Here is a 20,131-nt window from a genome sequence, read left to right on the forward strand (position 1 = left end):
CATTCAATTCAGGTGATGCAAGTCACCAGAAGATTGTACGCTTCATCCTTACATTAAGTATGTCCCGTGCTCTAACCTTAATTTTATTAATTAAACCTATTTTGCTTACGTGACGCAGACAGCTGATCACTTTCGGTTGTAGTGCTTGGTGAGGACATTACTGAAAAAAAACATTTTTTTCCCCCTAGTGTTATGGGATTGTTTATATCCACCTTTTGCACTGGACAGTAACTTAGTTTTATGCTGCAGCCAAATGACAGTACAAAATTGCATGATTTGTGTCTTGGAGGACATATTGAATGTGCAACCAATTAACTGAGACAAGAATTTTTTGACCAAGCCAAATACAACAGCTGATCTTGAGCTCCAGCTTCACTCTCCGCCCACTCCCATATCTCTCGATTCCGTGAGACACCACAAACCTAACTGTCTTAGCCTTGGATCTGTTCAATGAAATTTCAACATTACTCACTTTGGCACAGCAGTGTTAACTAAATGGTAATTTTTTCAGGGCTGCAGGAGCATACCCTTATGGCTATACATCCACAAGTCTTTTAAAGTGGCAGAACAAGCAGAGAATGTTGTTGGAAAGGGAATTGGCTTTCTCAATGCAAGTCAAGAAAATTATGCTAACTCATCATAAAACACTGATTAGACCTTATTAACTGGAGTATTGTATTTAATAACTGGAGTGTTTTTAATTCTGAACATCACACTTGAAGGATGTTTAAGCCTTGAAGAGAGTGTAGAAAAGATTTGCTGAAATGGGTGGGGGCTTGGGTTATGTGCTGAGACTGGAGAACTTGATTTTGGTCTTGAGCAGAAGGAGAAGGGATTTAATAACGCTGGTCAAAATGATAAATGATTTTGGTAGAATAGATGAGGATAAACTATTTTTAGTGGCTGAAGGGACAATAATGAGATGCCACAGCTATAAGATGATTGGCAAAAGATTCAGATGACTAGAAATTCTTAGAGAGCTAATATCTGTGATCTGGAATACATGGCCTGAAATGCTTGGTGGAGAAAAATGTACAGATCTATGGGGAAGAGCAGGGTAGAAGGGCTAATTGTCAAATAGGAGGCAGAGAGTGGGGGTCAATGGGTGCTATTCGGATCGGCGGATGGTGACTAGTGGAGTGCCTCAGGGGTCGGTGCTGGGGCCTCAGCTATTTACCATTTATATAGATGATCTGGAGGAGGGAACCCAGTGTAGGGTGTCGAAATTTGCTGATGACACCAAGATTGGAGGAAAGGCAAATTATGCAGAGGGTGTAGAGAGTCTACAGAAGGATCTAGATAGGCTGGGCGAATGGGCCAGGAAATGGCAAATGGAATTTAATGTTGGCAAGTGCGAGGTGGTCCACTTTGGTAGGAATAATGGTAGGAAGGATGATCACTTATGTGGCGAAAAACTGCAGCAGGCGACGGTGCAGAGGGACCTCGGGGTCCTTGTGCATGAGTCGCAAAAACCCAGCTTGCAGGTGCAGCAGGTGGTCTGGAAGGCTAATGGGATGCTGGCCTTCATAGCGAGGGGGATTGAATATAAAAGTAGGGAGGTCTTGCTGCGGCTGTATAGGGCATTGGTGAGGCCGCAGCTGGAGTACTGTGTGCGGTTTTGGGCGCCGTACTTACGCAAGGATATTTTGGCCTTGGAGGGAGCGCAGAGGAGGTTTACTAGGCTGATGCCGGAGTTGAGGGGGTTGAGCTATGAGGAGAGGCTGAATAAACTAGGCTTGTACTCGCTAGAGTTTAGAAGAATGAGGGGAGATCTCATTGAGACGTATAAGATGATGAATGGGATGGATAGGATAGAGGTGGAGAGACTCTTCCCGCTCAGAAAGGATAATAGGACTAGGGGGCACAGCCTCAAGATAGAGGGGGGGCGGTTTAGAACGGAGTTGAGGAGGAACTTCTTCGCTCAAAGGGTGGTGAATCTCTGGAATTCTCTGCCTGTTGAAGTGGTGGAGGCTACCTCGCTAAATATTTTTAAGACGCGGGTTGATGGGTTTTTGATAAGCGAGGGGATTAAGGGTTATGGGGAGAGGGTGGGAATGTGGAACTGAGCCACGACAGATCAGCCATGATCTTATTGAATGGCGGGGCAGGCTCGAAGGGCTAGATGGCCTACTCCTGCTTCTATTTCTTATGTTCTTATATCCTGTGCTGTTCATTTGTGATGTTTTTTAAAGTAAGAATGAGGAAACATGATCTGCTCTCAAACTGTAAGAGAGATCAACTTAAGCTTTTTAGATTTCATGCCCAAATGAGGAAATGCTTTATTCTTGAATGCACTTGTACAAATTTTATGAATAGAAAAGCTTTCAACTTGAAAATTACAGCAAGTGCCAGAAAACTCAACCTGTTTCCACACAGTGTTTCCACACTTGGGTGCCTCCATACAATTGTAATTCATTTGATATTTACAACATGCATTCCATGTCAGGCACAGTCTGGGGACAAAAGATGTCAATTCATAATTACAGAAAATGAAATTCATGTTTCTCTCCAAGGTGCCTCAATTCTTTTGTTTTCATATTCAGTGTTAGACATACTGCCTGAGGGGTTTTCCCATTTTTCCAGCTGTTGATGTACTCTGGCTGAAAGGCCTTCAAAAGCAACTTTTCCCATTTGGCTTCTGTGGCGATTGCCTCAGGCTTTAGTGCATCTGGACCTCACTGGACCTTGGGATGTGCCAGTTTGCAACAATTGGCCGAGGACAACTCTACCTTGGAAGACCAGGTTTTGGGGAAAGATGCTCTCGGATCTTCTCGAGTTGATGATCTTCCAGCTGCAGTTGATGTCCCTGGGATGGCCTGCAGAGCGCACAGTCCTGCTTCACAGAGCTGTTTGAGATGAACCTCAACAAAACCATTCATTTTTCCAAACATTCAAGAAGGAGGTAAACAGCATTTTCTTCCCTACAACAGTCACCTCGAGCGCTATGTGTGGAAGGGTTGAGACTCCTGGCATGTAGGAAGGATCTGACTAGGAGGTCCTTTCTCACTCCCATCCAACCTACATCTTGGAGCTTATTTGAAAATTCTGGTGATGAGGCATTCTGCCAAATGACTTGACAGTCTACTCAGGAAATCATCCGTCAGGATTCAGCATGTTCTTTCCCCACAGGGCCTCCAGCACATTGCACGTAGACCACTGCCTGATGGATTTGGTGTTCATAGGTGTTTTTCTACATAAACTTTTCTACAGTGGATAGGTGGTATGGCACAGTCCTGCTGCTTGAATTGTTCCAAACCAACATGGCCGGACCCACTGAGGACACCTCAGGAAATGGTGTTTGTGTTCTGACGGCTGATGCATAGCTTCATGCAGCCACACAAAGGTGGTCATTGGGAAAAGGATGAAGTAACATTAAATTGTGCAATTCTCCTCCTCCTCCTCCTCCTCTCCTCCCGCAGTCTGGAAGTTTAAAAACTTTCCTCTGCTATTTTCAACCTCCAGATAAAGCATTAAATGGTTGGATGATGCAGCATGTCGCAGAAGTGAAGAATGGACCAGACTTGCTCATGTATACTAACACAGAGAATGCCTTACACCTGATGACCAGTTTCTTAGCCACATTTGAGAGGGAGCATTTCTCCTAAATGTCAAATTCTTGTTTAGCAATAGTAACTCTCTCCTTACACTGGAAAGGGGATGTCCCAGTCTCTTTGAATCATAACGCCAGCACCCTCAAACTGTCCGACATATTGGTGGAGTGGGACAAAGGAACAGTTAGTCCACTTCCCAAAGGACATGATCTTGCTCTTACCATGATTTACCTTCATTCCCAAGGCCAGTTCAAACTGGTTGCAGATGCTTGTCCGTCTATGAAGTATTAGCAGATCCAACAGAAGATGGCAATGTCATTCGTGCACAGGGAGGCTTTGACCCGAGTACCTTCACTATCATTCCTCGTGCCCGCATCCTTCCTGATGGATTTTGCCAAAGGTTTGTGCAACATATTATCAGGACAGGAGAGAAGAAAGCTTGCTGATTCCCACCCATTGATTGAAATTCTACCACTGATGTTTGTGTAGAACAGTTGAATCCAGTGTGGATTCCTTCCTCAGACTCCATTTTGGAGAGCGCTTCCATCATGTCGGTGAGCGATGTTGTGTCAAATGCTTTCTGCTGGCCAAGATGGATGAGGCATCTGTCCACCACCCTTCCTCCCTTGTATGGGAATTGTATGTCTGAGGAGCACAAGGCTACTGGAGATTTTCCTGTCAGTTACTGTGCAGACCTGGCGAGAGTGGATCACCAACCCCAGGGCAAACTTAACCTGACTGGCTATGATCTTGTACAAAATATTATACTCCACATTCAGTTGTGAAATGGGTTGCTAATTTCTAATTTTCTCTCTTTCTACTTTTGACTTTTTCATGGATTCTATCATACTGCCAGCCAGAAGCATACTTCACAGACTTGTAGTAGGTCTGTCATTCCCTCTCCTGAAGGCATGGTAAATGTTGGAACTTGATGTGGAATTGCAAGTTTGTGACTCCATTTTGAGACAAATTGAGCAAATGTACCCTTAACCTGAATGTTAAACTGTGAACACAGAAGAACAGTGAATCATGTGAATGTCACCTTGGCTTAGTCACAGCACTCATATTTTCCAATTAATTGGCAATGGATTCAACTCGTACTCCAGGACTTCAACACATGAACTATTCTAATTCTTTTTGATGCAGTCTTAAGTTGAGTCAATGTCCACTGTTAAAGATGGATGTAAAAGATCCCATGGCACTGCTGAAAAAGAGCTGGATTTTTTTCCACCCCAGTGTCCTCTTCAACATTTACCCCTCAAGCACCACCACCAAAACAGTAGTTAATTGTGTTGGTTATTTAACCAGAAGAGGTTAACTTAATAAAGTTAAATTTAAACTGGGAAATTGGACATTGTTTGATGTAGGTATGTTGTGTACGATATTTGGTTGATTTGTAATAGCTAAATTGAATTACCTTTGAAAATAAGGATAAACCTAAGTTAGATTTTTCAGATTTTTTGTTGAGGTGCAGTGCCTTCCTTCAGGTGGTTTACTTTTCTTTATGCACAAAGAAATATTATGCAGAACACCAGATGGTGAAGTATTAGAAGTAACAGAACATAATGGAATGTGAATTATAATGTCTTTTTCACATTCTGTATCACTGTAGGAGTTTGGCTCTATTTTGATTGTTTGCTAGGGAGTGTTTATTGTACACGCAAAAACCATGACACCATCGTCTGTACTGGTGCCAATGTGCAACCTCCTGTTCCTACTTCTTACAAAGGCTGGCACTGTGCCTCTGTGTCAGTTTGGTTTTTTTTTACTGAGATCCTGTTAAATTTTTGTAGCTGATTCCAAGTGGGAGGAAGTAGCTGTTTTGCTAGATGAGCAAGTTTACAATCAATTTTTATTTGGTCTATCTATTTTAGGGTGTGGAAATGCATGGAGAAATTGTTCAGGATCCTTTTTAGCTTTCTAATTCAGTTTTGAATTGAGTATGACTTCGTAAACCTCAGTGGGAGATAGATCTTGAGCATTGCATACATTATAATAGATCATTATCATTAATAGTTGACAGAAAAACACAAATGGTTTGACAAATCAGTTTTATATGCTTTTCTTTCTTAACGAAAAGGAGCATACGAAACATCTTGAACAAAGCGAAATAAACCAGAAAATTGAAAGCACAAGAAACATTTTGAAACAGGATTGAGGTCTCTGGTCACATTTTGTCACAACTCCTCACTGATCCCAAAACACCAGATGGCATTACCTGGTATTAGCAGCACTGTCGTGTCCATGTATACCAAGGGCCAAATGAAGAGACTGGCCACAGGGATCCAATCAGCACCATCTGCTACTGGTGTTATTCAGTGCTGTTATTGGCTCCTGTTCGAAGGTACACTGTTTGAGAATCTCACATTAATATTGAACAACATTGCTGTTTTGTAAGCAATTTGGATAGTGGAGTTTTACCAACACCACAGAACACTAGTGATGGTGAGCTTCAACCAGTACCAAGGGAAGATCAGGATATTGAATTCCATGATCAGCCATGATCAAAATGAGTCATGGAGCAGGCTCGAAGGGCTGAATGGCCTATTCCTGCTTCTAGTTTCTATGACTCCAGTGTTGCTTCGTGACTCCAATTGTAACAATTCCTATCTAATGCTCTGTTCTAATTTCATTTAGCATGGTTGTTGTTTCTTCAGGCAGAATTGGAATAGTGGTTTTGTTGAGTGTTTTATATTTAAAGGATTAAGTGTTTCCATTCAAGAAGGTTGAGGTCTCCCACTGACTATATGAAACATAACCAAATAGATTGTTTTATGCACTTTAGTTTGATTTGGCTCAGAGCCAACAGGGTGTGTTAAGGCTTATTCCATTGTCTGTGGCTGATCCCTGAGGAAAACCAAGCAAGACTTGAAATTTTATAGCAGCTTTCATGAATGCTGGATGTCTCAAAGTGCTTTCCAGCCAGTGAACATAAGAACATAAGAAATAGGAGCAGGAGTAGGCCATCTAGCCCTTCGAGCCTGCCCCGCCATTCAATAAGATCATGGCTGATCTGTCGTGGCTCAGTTCCACTTTCCCGCCCTCTCCCCATAACCCTTAATCCCCTCTCTTATCAAGAACCCATCAACCCGCTTCTTAAAAATATTTAGCGAGGCAGCCTCCACCACTTCAACGGGCAGAGAATTCCAGAGATTCACCACCCTTTGAGTGAAGAAGTTCCTCCTCAACTCCGTTCTAAACCGCCTCCCCTTTATCTTGAGGCTGTGCCCCCTAGTCCTACTGTCTTTTTTGAGCGGGAAGAGTCTCTCCACCTCTATCCTATCCATCCCATTCATCATCTTATACGTCTCAATGAGATCTCCCCTCATTCTTCTAAACTCTAACGAGTACAAGCCTAGTTTATTCAGCCTCTCCTCATAGCTCAATCCCCTCAACTCCGGTATCAGCCTAGTAAACCTCCTCTGCACTCCCTCCAGGGCCAAAATATCCTTGCGCAGGTGCGGCGCCCAAAACTGCACACAGTACTCCAGCTGCGGCCTCACCAATGCCCTATACAGCTGCAGCAAGACCTCCCTACTTTTATATTCAATCCCCCTCGCTATGAAGGCCAGCATCCCATTCGCCTTCCTGACCACCTGCTGCACCTGCAAGCTGGGTTTTTGCGACTCATGCACAAGGACCCCGAGGTCCCTCTGCACCGTCGCCTGCTGCAGTTTTTCGCCACGTAAGTAATAGTCCTTCCTACCATTCTTCCTACCAAAGTGGACCACCTCACACTTGCCAACATTAAATTCCATTTGCCATTTCCTGGCCCATTCGCCCAGCCTATCTAGATCCTTCTGCAGACTCTCCACACCCTCCGCACAATTTGCCTTTCCCCCAATCTTGGTGTCATCAGCAAATTTCGACACCCTGCACTCGGTTCCCTCCTCCAGATCATCTATATAAATGGTAAATAGCTGAGGCCCCAGCACCGACCCCTGGGGCACCCCACTAGTCACCAACCGCCAATCCGAATAGCACCCGTTGACCCCCACTCTCTGCCTCCTATTTGACAACCAATCTTCTATCCACGCTAACACCCTACCCCCAACTCCATGTCCCCTGACCTTCTGCAATAACCTCTTGTGAGGTACCTTGTCAAACGCCTTCTGAAAATCCAGAAAGACCACATCCACCGGCTCTCCTCTATCCACTGCCCTAGACACATCCTCATAGAACTCCAGTAAATTTGTCAGACACGACTTCCCTTTAATAAAACCGTGTTGCGTCCGCCCCATCAAGCAATTCCCTTCAAGATGCCTCGCAATTTCCTCCTTAATGACGGATTCTAACATTTTACCTACCACAGACGTTAAACTAACCGGCCTATAATTCCCCGCCTTTTGCCTGGCACCCTTCTTAAACAACGGCGTAACATTAGCCGTTTTCCAATCTTCCGGCACTTCCCCGGAATCCAGCGACGTCTGGAAAATAACCTTTCTTTTAAGGCTTAGTGACTGTTAGGAAACGCAGCAGCCAATTTGCAAACATAAGCTCCAACAAACAGCAAATGTGATGATAACCAGAGATAATCTGAGCGCCTGTGTTGGGTTCCAGTTCATGTTTTGTGAGGTTAGCATGTGTTGCAATTGTCCAACATGTAATTAAATGACTGCTTACATGATATCTTTGCGTCAGCTGTGCTCTGGATTGGTGCTAAAACTCAGTTTCAAGAGCATTTCTGCTTCTGAATTGTAGACCTCTGGTATCCTTTCACAGTGCATTGAATAAAAACAAAATATTTACCCTGGTAAGGCAGTACTCATTTTTCAGTTGAAACATTTTTATCATGATCTCACCCATGCATTCCCACAGGCTCTGCTGAGTGTGAAACCATCCCGCATATGGGGAAAATCAGTTGATTAATTGTTCCAGCCTAGATAAAAACAAATTTGCCACCAGCTCTGTGCTTGCGATAAAGGACAGGTGAGAAGATCACACTTTTGTGTTGGTCCAGATAATGGTTTTGTGTACTGAGCATCCAAGCAACCAATCAGAAGGTGGCCAGACTCTGTTGTGTTCTGTGAAATGACTTGCATTTGATGAATGAAAATGACAATACGAAATCTCAGGACCCATCTTTTTTACAGTCAGTGGGGCGGCATGGTGGCACAGTCGTTAGCGCTGCTGCCTCACAGTACCAGGGACCCGAGTTCGATTCCCTGCTTGGGTCACTGTCCATGTGGACTTTGCACATTCTTCATGTGTTTTCTCCAGGTTTCCGGTTTCCTCTTTCATTCTGAAAGATGTGCTGGTTAGGTGCTTTAACCTAAACAAGCGCCAGAGTGTGGCGATTGGGGGAATTTCACAGTAACTTTGTTGTAGTGTTAATGTAAACCTTACTTGTGATTAAAACTTTAATTTTAGAACATCCATGAGAATGGAATAAACGGATATACTTCACTATTCAATTACCGTACATAATAAATAGACATTAAGATGCAGAATTGTCTGTTGGGAACAAAGCTATGGAAGCTATAGCATACTGACCGTGTAAATATTGTCAATTAATTTTACTTTATGAAAGATCTTTAAAATTTCAAAACTAGAATTTATTGAATATTCAAAGTTAAATTTAGTAACTCTCATTTGAAAAGCATAGCTATTCTTGTAATTGGCACTCATTGTATATTGTGTGTTTAATGATTTGTTATCATTTTTTTCAGAAAGCTCTAATTGTCAGAGGTATTTGAGAGAAGTGGCAAATCATGATTGCATGCTTCTTCAGAAATGGGATATATCAGTGTGTGAATGCTGAAGGCATCGGTTCTATATCCATGTAGTTGCATTAAGAGCATCAATGACAGATGTCTAGAAATCAGCTGCTTGCAAATATTGAAACTGGAATTTTAAAATACAAGGCAAGTCAATTGGTAACTGTAATTGACATTTTAAGTTTAGACTCTCCTTCAGAATTGGTAAGAAATAGAGAAGGATGATAAGATTAAAACATGTTTGGAAATAAATAGATTTTTAAAAAACTGCAGCTGAACCATAGATAAGGAAGCTCTAGAGCAATGATAGAACAGATACTTGCCTCTTTAGGCTGGGAAGGGGTTTACAGGACTTTGGCGACTAGATGGTAGAAGAATTTAGACAATCCTGGTCAACCATCTGCACAAGCACTGGATTGTGTTTTGTTTTGAATTGAAGTTAGCTTTAGAACAAGCAAAATTCGTATCTAGCCCTGTTATTATGTAAAACTTTCTTTGATCAAAATATAGGACATATCAAGTTTTCGCTTTGATAAACCAAAAGTTCGTACAATGGGGAAATGCTACTTTGGATAACTTTTGAGATGGTAATGCACAATTTCATTACGTGACTTTCCCATGCTTCCAAGTTTGGTTTTTTTTTTGGCGGCAGCTCCAAGTCCATGTTGCTTTCAGTCGTGATGAAAGTTAATTGGGCATGACATATGCTGCTTAGTTTATGGGCTTAAATTCCAGTTACTAAAATGTATTGGTGCCAAAACCTGTTTATTTTCATAATATATAATTTACATACGTGTAAATTTTCAAAAAAAAATCTGAATCCCACATTCTCTTGATCCAAATTGATGATCCATCCTGGGAAATCAAAATTTTCCCTTAAATCTTTTCCCAGGAAAGGTTCAAGAAAGCTTAGTTGTAAACCCATAAAGCAATTTGTAGCAGAAACAGCAGCTTGTGAAATTACCATTTCCGCCATGTATACTAGTTTAGTCTCATCCTGTTCTGACTCTCCTGTATATGTTAAAAGATTCCTCATTCAGAATTAGTATTCATGCATTTAGCATAGTGTGCATGAATCAGTGGAATGGTTTAGCAACCTTGAGATAAGTGGAGGTGCATCAGCAAACTCAGCTTTAAAGTAAGGCAAAGCCAGATCAACACCCTTTGATCTGGACACATTTCATCTTTTTGCTTTAAATTCTGCACACGTCATTACATGATTCCTAATTCTGGATGTATTTCCAGAAAATCTGAGGAATTGTAGTGGAAACCTATCATTGATATCATAGATGTCAGTCATTCATTTGAATGCTAATCAAGTACTTTGTTTAAGGGTCAACATAATTAATTCTATCTTGTATTTCAGAGATTAAAAACCCGCATCACTCTCAGAAATGCCCAATCATGTTTTAATAAAGCAATTGCTTTGTTCATGCAGTCTCCATTCTCTGATTATATTAAAATGTGTCTCTGTTGGTTTTAAAGAAGAAACAATACCTGTAATAAGTCGTCTACTTGTTCAGCAGAGACTGACTTGAGCTGTTGTGCGTTTCTAGTACTTTCAGTTTCCCTATCATAAAGACATGGCTTATTTCTAGATACCATATACATTATTCACTTGACCATACCAATTTGGCATGAAAAGAATTGCTGATAAACTTTCTGTATCCACTTTAAAACAAAAATATAAAGTAGTTCTTGTGTTTTTATACATTTGCTCCCCGTTTGAAAAATTATGTCTATTGGTCTCTCGATGCTTTATATTGCAGCATGTCCAGATGGCTTTACGACATGCTGTTGTTTATCTACGTTGAGATGGGATTGAAAGAACTCTTTATGATTCCCTAATATGGGAGGCTCTGCAATCCCTGCACAGCTGTTTTACTCTTCTTTCATCCCTCCTCTTGTGGTCACTGGCTCTGCCCTTAACCTTGGAACTTGAACTTTTCAAATCAAAATCTCAGACAAGGCTCATTGAGCCTTCTGCCACAAGCTGAAAGTGCAGATTCTACCATGGTCAGTTATAATTCATCTTTTACGTTTTGTGGATAAACAGTGTTGAACATCTTCAAGGTCAAAGAATGAGCTTTGATATCAAAACCCGTCAGCATTTTTGTAGACTTTTGAGATGATTTTGGGTACTCGAGTAGCAATTTCATGGCTACAAATATTGAATAATGAACAAGCAGCAAAGTTGAGAGATTTCTAATTCTTGAAGACTGTGAACAATTTTACTGCCCCACAGTTACCCTGAATGAGGGCTGGTAACTGCACGAAAGGTGATTAAACCAATGACCTTTCCAGTCGTGATTGTTCAGTGTGACTACAGCTGGTCTATTTAATCTTTTGGGAGCCCTAGGAACTGTATTTTTAGTGTATACCATACTCTGTCTGTACTATAATTATGGTTTTATAATAGAACAAATATTGTTCTTTAGGGTGATTTTTCTAGCTCCACTTATTGGATATATTGACATTGGAGGATGAAGAATTGTATCCTTTTTGTTGCATCATCTTATAACAGCTATGGCCCAAATGTGGGCAAAAGAGTTGAACTCAACATGACAAGAGAGCAATTATCATTAAAATCAAAATAGCATTTGACTTCAAGGAGTACTTGTGGAACTGGAGTCAATGGGAATTGGGGAACATTTTCCATGGTTGAAGTCATACTTAGCATAATGGAAAATATTTGTGGTGTTTGGGGGTCAGTCATCTCAGTTCCAGTACGAAGCTGCAGGAGTTACTCAGGGTAGTATCCTACGCCCATCTATCATTGGCTGCTTTATTAATGAGCTTCTCTCCATCATAAGGTCAGAGGTGGTAATGTTTGCCGATGATTGCATAATGTGCAGCACCGAGTGCCAGGTAATGCCCATCTCCAACAAGAGCATATCTAATCATCTCTTGTTGACATTCGTTGGTAGTTCCATCACTGGATCCCACTCTTTCAACATCCTGGCAGGTTACGTTGAATGGAAATTAGACTGGAATAGCCTTATAAACAATGTGGCTGCAAGGACAGGTCAGAGGCTGGGAATTCTATGGTGAGTAACTCACCTCCTGACTTCCGTACCCACGGTCTACAACTCAGAAGTGTGATGGAATAACCTCCTATTGGCTGGATGAATGCAATTCCAACATTCAAGAAGCTGGACACCGTGCAGGACACAACAATCTGCTTGACTGACATCCTTCAGCAGCATCTTCCGAACCTGTGACCTCTACCACCAGGGTTGGAGATACATAGGAGCATCAGCCCCTGTAAGATCCTTTCCAAGCCATAAACTATACTTTCTTGGAACCATTTTGTCTTTCCTTCAGTGTTGCTGGGTCACACTCCTGGAACTCCTTCCCTAACAGCTTTGTGGGTGTACATACACTGCTTGAATTGAAGCACTCCACATACAAATGCAGGAACGTCCAGATTTGGCTGATGAGGAGTGGCATGGTGGCACAGTGGTTAGCACTGCTGCCTCAGTGCCAGGGACCTGGGTTTGATTCCCAGCTTGGGCTCCTGTCCATGTGGAATTTGCACATTCTCCCCATGTTTGCGTGGGTTTCCTCCAGGTGTTCCAGTTTCGTCCCATAGTTCAAAAGACGTGCTGATTAGGTACATTGGCCATGTTAAATTCTCCCTCAGTGTACCTGAACAGACGCTGGAGTGTGGCGACTAGGGGATTTTTACACTAACTTCATTGCAGTGTTATTGTAAGCCTACTTGTAACAATAATTAAACTTAAGTGGCAAATAACATCCATGCCATATAAGTGTCAGACAGTGACTATCTCCAAAAGAGAATATAACCATTGCCCCATGACATTAAATGGCATTATCATTGCTGAATCCCTCACTATCAGCATCCTGGGGATGACCATGGACAGAAACTGAACTGGACTAGCCAAATTAATATTCTGGCTACAAGAGTAGCAAAAGCCACTAGCTTTCGGGACTGGCTGTTCCTTCATCCACCTGACTCCTCCCCTAACAGCTCTGTGGGTGTACATACACAGCTTGAATTGAAGCACTCCACATACAAATACAAGAAGATCCAGACTTGGGCTGATGAGGAGTGGTATGGTGGCACAGTGGTTAGCACTGCTGCCTCACAGTGCCAGGGACCCGGGTTCGATTTCCAGCTTGGGTTCCTGTCCATGTGGAATTTTGACTTCAACCTGGTTTTGAGACTTATTACTGTGTTTACCCCAGTTCAACGCTGGCATCTCCACATCATGGCTATAAGAGTAGGTCAGAGGCCACGGATGAGCAACTCAGCTCCTGACTCCCCAATTCTGTCCACCATCTCCAAGTTAGGAGTGGAATACTTTTTGCTGTCTTGGATGAGTGCAACTCCAATAACACTTGAAGCATTACACCATCCAGGACAAAGCAGCCACTTGATTGGCACCCCATTCACAGACATTTACACCGTCCACCACTGACGCACAGCAGCAGCAATGTATACCATCTACAGGTGCACTGCAGGAACTCACTAAAGCTCATTGTATAGCACCTCCCAAACCCATCACCGCTGCCATCTAGAAGAACAAGAGCTGCACACACGTGGGAACATGAACTACAAGCTCCCCTTCAAGCTACTCACCATCCTGACTTGGAGATAAGTCACCCTTCCTTTACTGTGGCTTGGTCAAAATCCTGCAGCTCTCTCCCTAACAATGTGGGTGTATCTCCACCACATGAATTGCAGCAGTTCAGGGTGTGGGAGTGTCTGAGAGTGGTCCTCTCATTAAAAATAACAAAAATTACATTGTGCAATAACTTTTGTGGTTTAATTCTTCAATATAATTGTTTCTCAAGGGTTCCTTCAGTACAGTAGGGAGGTCAAAAGGGTTCTGTGGCTGGAAAACTTTGGGAACCCTGGTCTATGTCATTAATGTAGATAAGTGCAGATCTGTTCCATAATGATTGCAAAGTCGTATTCATTTCAATATGTGGCTTGTCGATTTGGTTGTAATTTATAAGTGCTTTTAGTATTGTGAAAGTCAAAGATGTCTTTCATGCTTATGTGTCTCAATGTCTCATTAAGCTCCTTGCAATCAATTCATGTCTTATGATAAAAATTGAGTTGTCAGTTTTATTTGCTCAAAATTTTTCATGTCCAAAACAAAGATGTATATTTCTTTTGAGGAAACACATTAAAAGTTTAGATATTTCAAAATCACACCATGAAATTTATCCACTGGTTTCTAACTTGTGTATTTTTATTGTTTTGTTCAAGGTGTATGTCAAATTGCAAAGGCTATATAACTATAATTACACAGGATATGTAACCATATCTTATTTACCTCGTGCCTTCAACATAATAGAAGGGGCTGCGCCAGAGCATTATAGAACAAAATTTTGACATTGATCCACATGAGATATTGGAGAAGCTGATCAAAAGCTTGGTCAAAAAGCGTACACGGAGAAATTTCAGGAGGCAACACCAGTGCTTAGAAGCTAGTAACCTGAAGAAATAGCTGCCAACAGTAGAACAATAAAAATTGGATAATCTCAAAATGCTATAATTCGATGAGTGCAGATCTGTGTGTTGTAGCATGACAATTAGTTGTGGGTCACTTGGTAGCACACTCACATTTTGAGTCAGAAGATTGTGGATTCAAGTCCTGTTGCAGAATTTGAGTGCAAAAATCAAGGCTACTTGCAGCATTGAGGGAATGCTATAATCTCAGGGATGCTGTCCTTTAGATGAGGTCCTCTCTACTGCTTCAAATAGAAGCAAAAGATCCCATGGCACTCTAAATTGAGGAATTACTCGCAGTTCCCCAGCCTATATCTATCCCCTAATAAAGAGCACAATAACATTATTTGGTTATCACATCACTGTTCCATTCTTTGCTATTAAACATTTTAGAATGTCCTGTATTTGTGAGAGATGCTGCAGAAATGCTAGTCTTTCTGAAGGAGATTAGAGATAGAAGGGCGAGGCTACAGAATGATTCAAAACTGCACAGTGCTCGACCTTTTGCTCCAACTCATCAGTTTATGCTGTGCATGAGTTTCCTTTTATTACATCAACTTCATCTCAGCCTTTCAGCATATTTTTATGTTCCCTTTTCTCTTGTGCTTGTCTATTTTCCTTTTGAAATTAACCAAGCTATTTGAGTCAACTGCTTCCTGTGGTAGTTCCACATTTTAATAACTGTGTAAAAATTCAGCTCCTTGTGAAAATCTGGATTTGATATTTTTTGGCTAGAGCTATAACTCTGCCATCCAAAATTATATTACGCAATCTGACTACACGTATGCTGAATTTCCCATGATACAACTGCTTTCACTCTCCTCTGCAAATGGAATGTGTTATCCTTCACTTTACAGCACATTTTCTGCTCATTCATTTCTCTTTGAAATTTTCCCCCAAGTTATTTAGAAACTGAGAGCTAAGTGAATATTGTCTGTTATTTGTAAATCCAATTGCAGTTCCAACTGCGTTTTGTGTTGTCTGTTTCCTTTGTGTGTGAGAGAAAAAAAAGTGAGTACTGATTGCAAAATGTTGTCGTTTTGTGTGGTATAAACTTTAGATTGCATCTTATGTAAGCAGGGAGACATGACATGTTGTTGCTTTTTCAAACAAAGTTGAGTTCTGAGGACAATTTGCATATCCAACTATATCTTAACAGGAACAATAATTAATTCTTATCTTTTGATCTTAGTTGCTAATACATTGAGGCAGAAAATGGTACCTTTATTCATTCTAATTTATTTTTTAAAAAGTTGTTGAATTTTGAAAGTGAACAAACCCTGTTAAGGTGACACTTGAAGGAACAAAGGTTCATTGGGTGAGCGGCCTCGGGCATCTCATGTCATATTCTTTAAAGTAAGAGAAAGAATTATGAGAAATTAAACTGATAGCATGGGAAAGGAGAGTTTACAGAGGTAATGGTACTGAAGGAGTGTAGGAAGGTGACAGTACGATAATGTTAAGGGATATGGAACGTAATGGAACTGACTTGCGTGGGATGAGTAAATGGAAGAAGCGATCGTGAGGAATATGAGATTCTCACTTCAAATGTAGCCTGTTACAGTTAACTTATTTCCTCGCCATGCAGGAGTTAGAAGCAGGTGTTCCCAGGCTGCGTCCTCACCATCCCAGCATGTTTGTTTCAGAACGAGGGAGAACAGGGTTGGGGAGGGCAGAATAACTTTTTGCAAACTAACCAATACCACTTCATTCATATCGGGGGCATGTGTATTTTTGGTGGGCCTTGACACCAAAACATTTGAGAACTATTGATTTAACTTTTCTTGAGTATCTTGTCTGGAATGGACATGTTGCTGGAACACGCATGAGTGAAGTGTGATTTTCCTCCAGCAGTTATTTTCTGATCCTCAAAAATAATATATTGATTTTCTCCCCCTCCACTCATCCTCTCATGCATTCTTTGAAGTTGCCTCTCATTTGGTCATTGATTTATCACAACAGCAAGATTTCTGTTAATCTGCTTGACAGATCCTGGTTTTTAATTTATGGGATGCAGGTTGTGGCAAGACCTGTTGTTATTGTCTGTCCAAGATATATTACTGAGAGGTTTCCTAGGCAACTTTAGATGGCACTTGAGAGTCAATTATGTTGTTGATGGACTGGAGTCACACAGTCCAGAGCAGCTAGGTCAGTATGTTTCTTTTCCCGAAAGTTATTAATAAACCACGTGGTTTCCATGACAATCTGATAGTTTCATGGTCGCCATTAAGCATAGCATTTTGCATCCTGATTTGCACGAAGATTTCCTGATAAAGGTTACATTTTCAAAGCCCCACTACCAGAATAAACTAGACTGCCTGAAGTAATGCCACACATTCCTCTCTACAGCTGAATCATAGAACATAGAAAAACTACAGCACAAACAGGCCCTTCGGCTCACAAGTTGCGCTGATCGTATCCCTACCTATTAGGCATACCTATAACCCTCAGTCCTATTAAGTCCCGTATACTCATCCAGAAGTCTCTTGAAAGATAATCAAAAAGGACAGTTAGAGACCCAGAGCCCCTGTTACAATGACTGACTAATTTACCCTCCCTAACTTCACCTTTAACTCTTGAGTGTTACGGAAGAAATCTCTGCTCTGATCTGGTTTGGCCTTCATGTCATTCCAGACTCTCAGCAACTCTGTTGATTTTAACTGATTGAAATGATCTGTACCAAACTACCATAGAAAAGAATGAAACCAGGTGGACCACTCACGTTGAGCACTGGAACTTGAAACAACAGTGGCACACCCTACCCAATTGTTCTTCAAAGTCCTCTTTACACATTTCTTGGGACTTGTGCAAACATTTGTAGAATAGTCTCACAGACTCGCTGACTTGCGTACAGAACATAACGCTGCTGCCTCAGACTGTGCTGTCCTGATGATGACAAAGACCCACCATAGATGATGGCAGAGTGCGATGCACTCAAGAGGAAGTGGATTTAGGAGTCCTGAACATTGATAGTAGATTTCATGAAGTCTCATGGCACCCTCGGTCTAACATGGTCAAGGACATCATTTGCTGAGTATCATCTCTTCTTCGTCAGCTGATGAATCAGTACACCACTTGGAGAAGTACTGAGGGTGGCAAGAGCACAATATCTTCTGGTTGAGGTACTTAAGTGCACATCACCAAGAGTTCTTTGTAGCACCACCGCTGACAGGTGGCCGAGTCCTGAAGTACACTTCTACCAGACTGCGTCTACACCAGCTGATGAGTAAGCCAACATGAGGGAAAACCTATTTGACCTCACCAGTCTAGCTGTTGCGATGCATTTGTCCATGGTCACATTGATATGAATGATCATTGCATAGTACTTTTGAAGGTGAGGTCCCGTCTTCGCACTAAGAACCACCTTCCATTACGGTGTGGGGCACTACTATTGTACTAAATGGGATAAATTCAAAACTGATCGAGTAGTCCAAAACTGAGCATCCACCAGCACTAGAATTGTATTCAACTACAATTCATAGTCTCATAGCCCTGCATATCCCTTACACTACCGTAAATATCAAGGCAGGGCAACAAATCTGGTTCACTGAGGAGTGTAGGGCACAAGGCACACCTAAAAAAAAAAGGTGCTGATGAAGTTACAATACTCAACACCATGCATGTACAACAAAGGAAGCAGTATGTTTTCAGCAGTGCTAAAGGATCCCAAATAAAAGGTTTAGATCAAAGCTCTGCAGTGCTGTCAAATTAATTTGACAATGGTGGTGGGCAATTGAAGAAAGGTTCCAAAAACAGCCCCATTGTGAATGATCGTGGAGCCCAACCCATTAGTGCAGAGCACTCATGTATTTGTAACCATCTCCAGTCAGAGATGCCAAGTGGAAGATCCATATCAGCCAATTTGGGTAATTTAGTTCATTCCATGTAATGTCAAGAACAGCTGAAAGTATTTGATACAGCAATGGTTATGGACCCTGACAACGTCATCTCAGCTGTACTGAAGATTTGTGCTCTCTAACCGGCTGCAACTTTAGCTAAGCCATTCCAAGACATCTACAAGACTGATTGCTAACCTGTGGCTACAAGATTGGGCCAGAGGCTGAGAGTTCTTTAGTGTGAAATCCCTCTCTCCCCATCATCTGAAAGCATAAATCAGAAGTCTCATGGAATACACTGAACTTGGCTTGATGAGTTCAACTTTGAATAATGCTGTAGAAGCTCCACACTATCTAGGAGTAAACAACGAGCTTGACAAGCACCCATGTGCTACCATTCACTCCTCCAACTGTGCACAATAGCAACAGTGTGTACTGTATGCAAGACGCAGTATAGCATGTTGCTTATTCCCATAACAAAAAAAAATTGCCCTTTACAATCAATTGATTGCAGTATGTAAGTCAACCCAGCCTAAAAGATGATCCCATTTTATTGCTGCCAAAATGCATGTTTAGGTCTATATTCAGTATATAAGTCAATCTCCTCCCCCATTTTTCAGCTAATAAATGTATTTTTAGGGCTGTACTTGTGTGAGGAATCAGCTGTTTAGGGTTATATTTGCCATATAGATGGGTACATAGGATTAAACAGGCAGTTTGGACCATGTTGCCAAGATGATCGCGGGGGCACATGGTTAAGATCCCACCACATGTTTCAAAAAATGGTGACCACCGATATTAACACTGACTTTCACATTTTGTACTCTGGTGCAAGTCGAGCCCTGTTTGTTTGCAAGGATTTTTCAAAGCACTCATAGATTTCCTGTAGTGCAGAAGGAGCCCATTGAGTCTGCACTGACTCTCCGACTGACATTTTACCCAAGCCCACACCCATCCTATATGCCTAATCCTACACATTTATCCTGCTAATCCCCCTAACCTATACATCTTTAGACACTCGGGGGGGAGGGGGAGTGGGTAGCAATTTAGCATAGCCAATTCACCTAACCGATCCCCTACTATTGCTTAGTCAGAAGAAAGCTTGCAGTCACAGTCCAATTACATGGTTCAATGCACTCAGTCTTGTGAGTCATGCAATATTTTGCTGAAAGGGTAGGAGATTTGCTTAAAATATACAGAAAACGGTGTGTCCAGGTAAAGGGTAGTTCAGATTGAAGGAAGACTGAAAATGCAAGGATCGGTACCAGGACCAACTTTATTTGTGATTTATGTTTGGACTTGCGGCAAGTAACTCAATAAAAATCTGCAGATTATCTCAAAATATGGTGTTTTGGTGTTATGGATAACCCTGAGGGTGAATGCAGCAAAAGTGTGTTACAATCCCAACTGATATTACTGGACAAATTGAATCCAAGGGTCAAATTGGGCTTGCGAGATCCCAACTTTTATTTTCTGTTTAGAAACATGGAAGACCGTTACTGAACAGATTCACAGAGATTGATGTACTTTAACAAAATAATGCAA

At 41.6% G+C, this 20,131-nt stretch overlaps 1 protein-coding gene across 2 annotated transcripts in view; it reads left to right on the forward strand.

Annotated features, from left to right (window-relative positions):
- The window catches only part of jmjd1cb (jumonji domain containing 1Cb), a 298,027-nt gene that overhangs the window by 105,815 nt on the left and 172,081 nt on the right, over positions 1-20,131 (forward strand). The gene's annotated exons all lie outside the window — the stretch shown is intronic.

This window comes from Carcharhinus amblyrhynchos, chromosome 17, assembly GCF_965287045.1.
Source record: "Carcharhinus amblyrhynchos chromosome 17, sCarAmb.v2.hapA, whole genome shotgun sequence".
Lineage (NCBI taxonomy): Eukaryota > Metazoa > Chordata > Chondrichthyes > Carcharhiniformes > Carcharhinidae > Carcharhinus > Carcharhinus amblyrhynchos.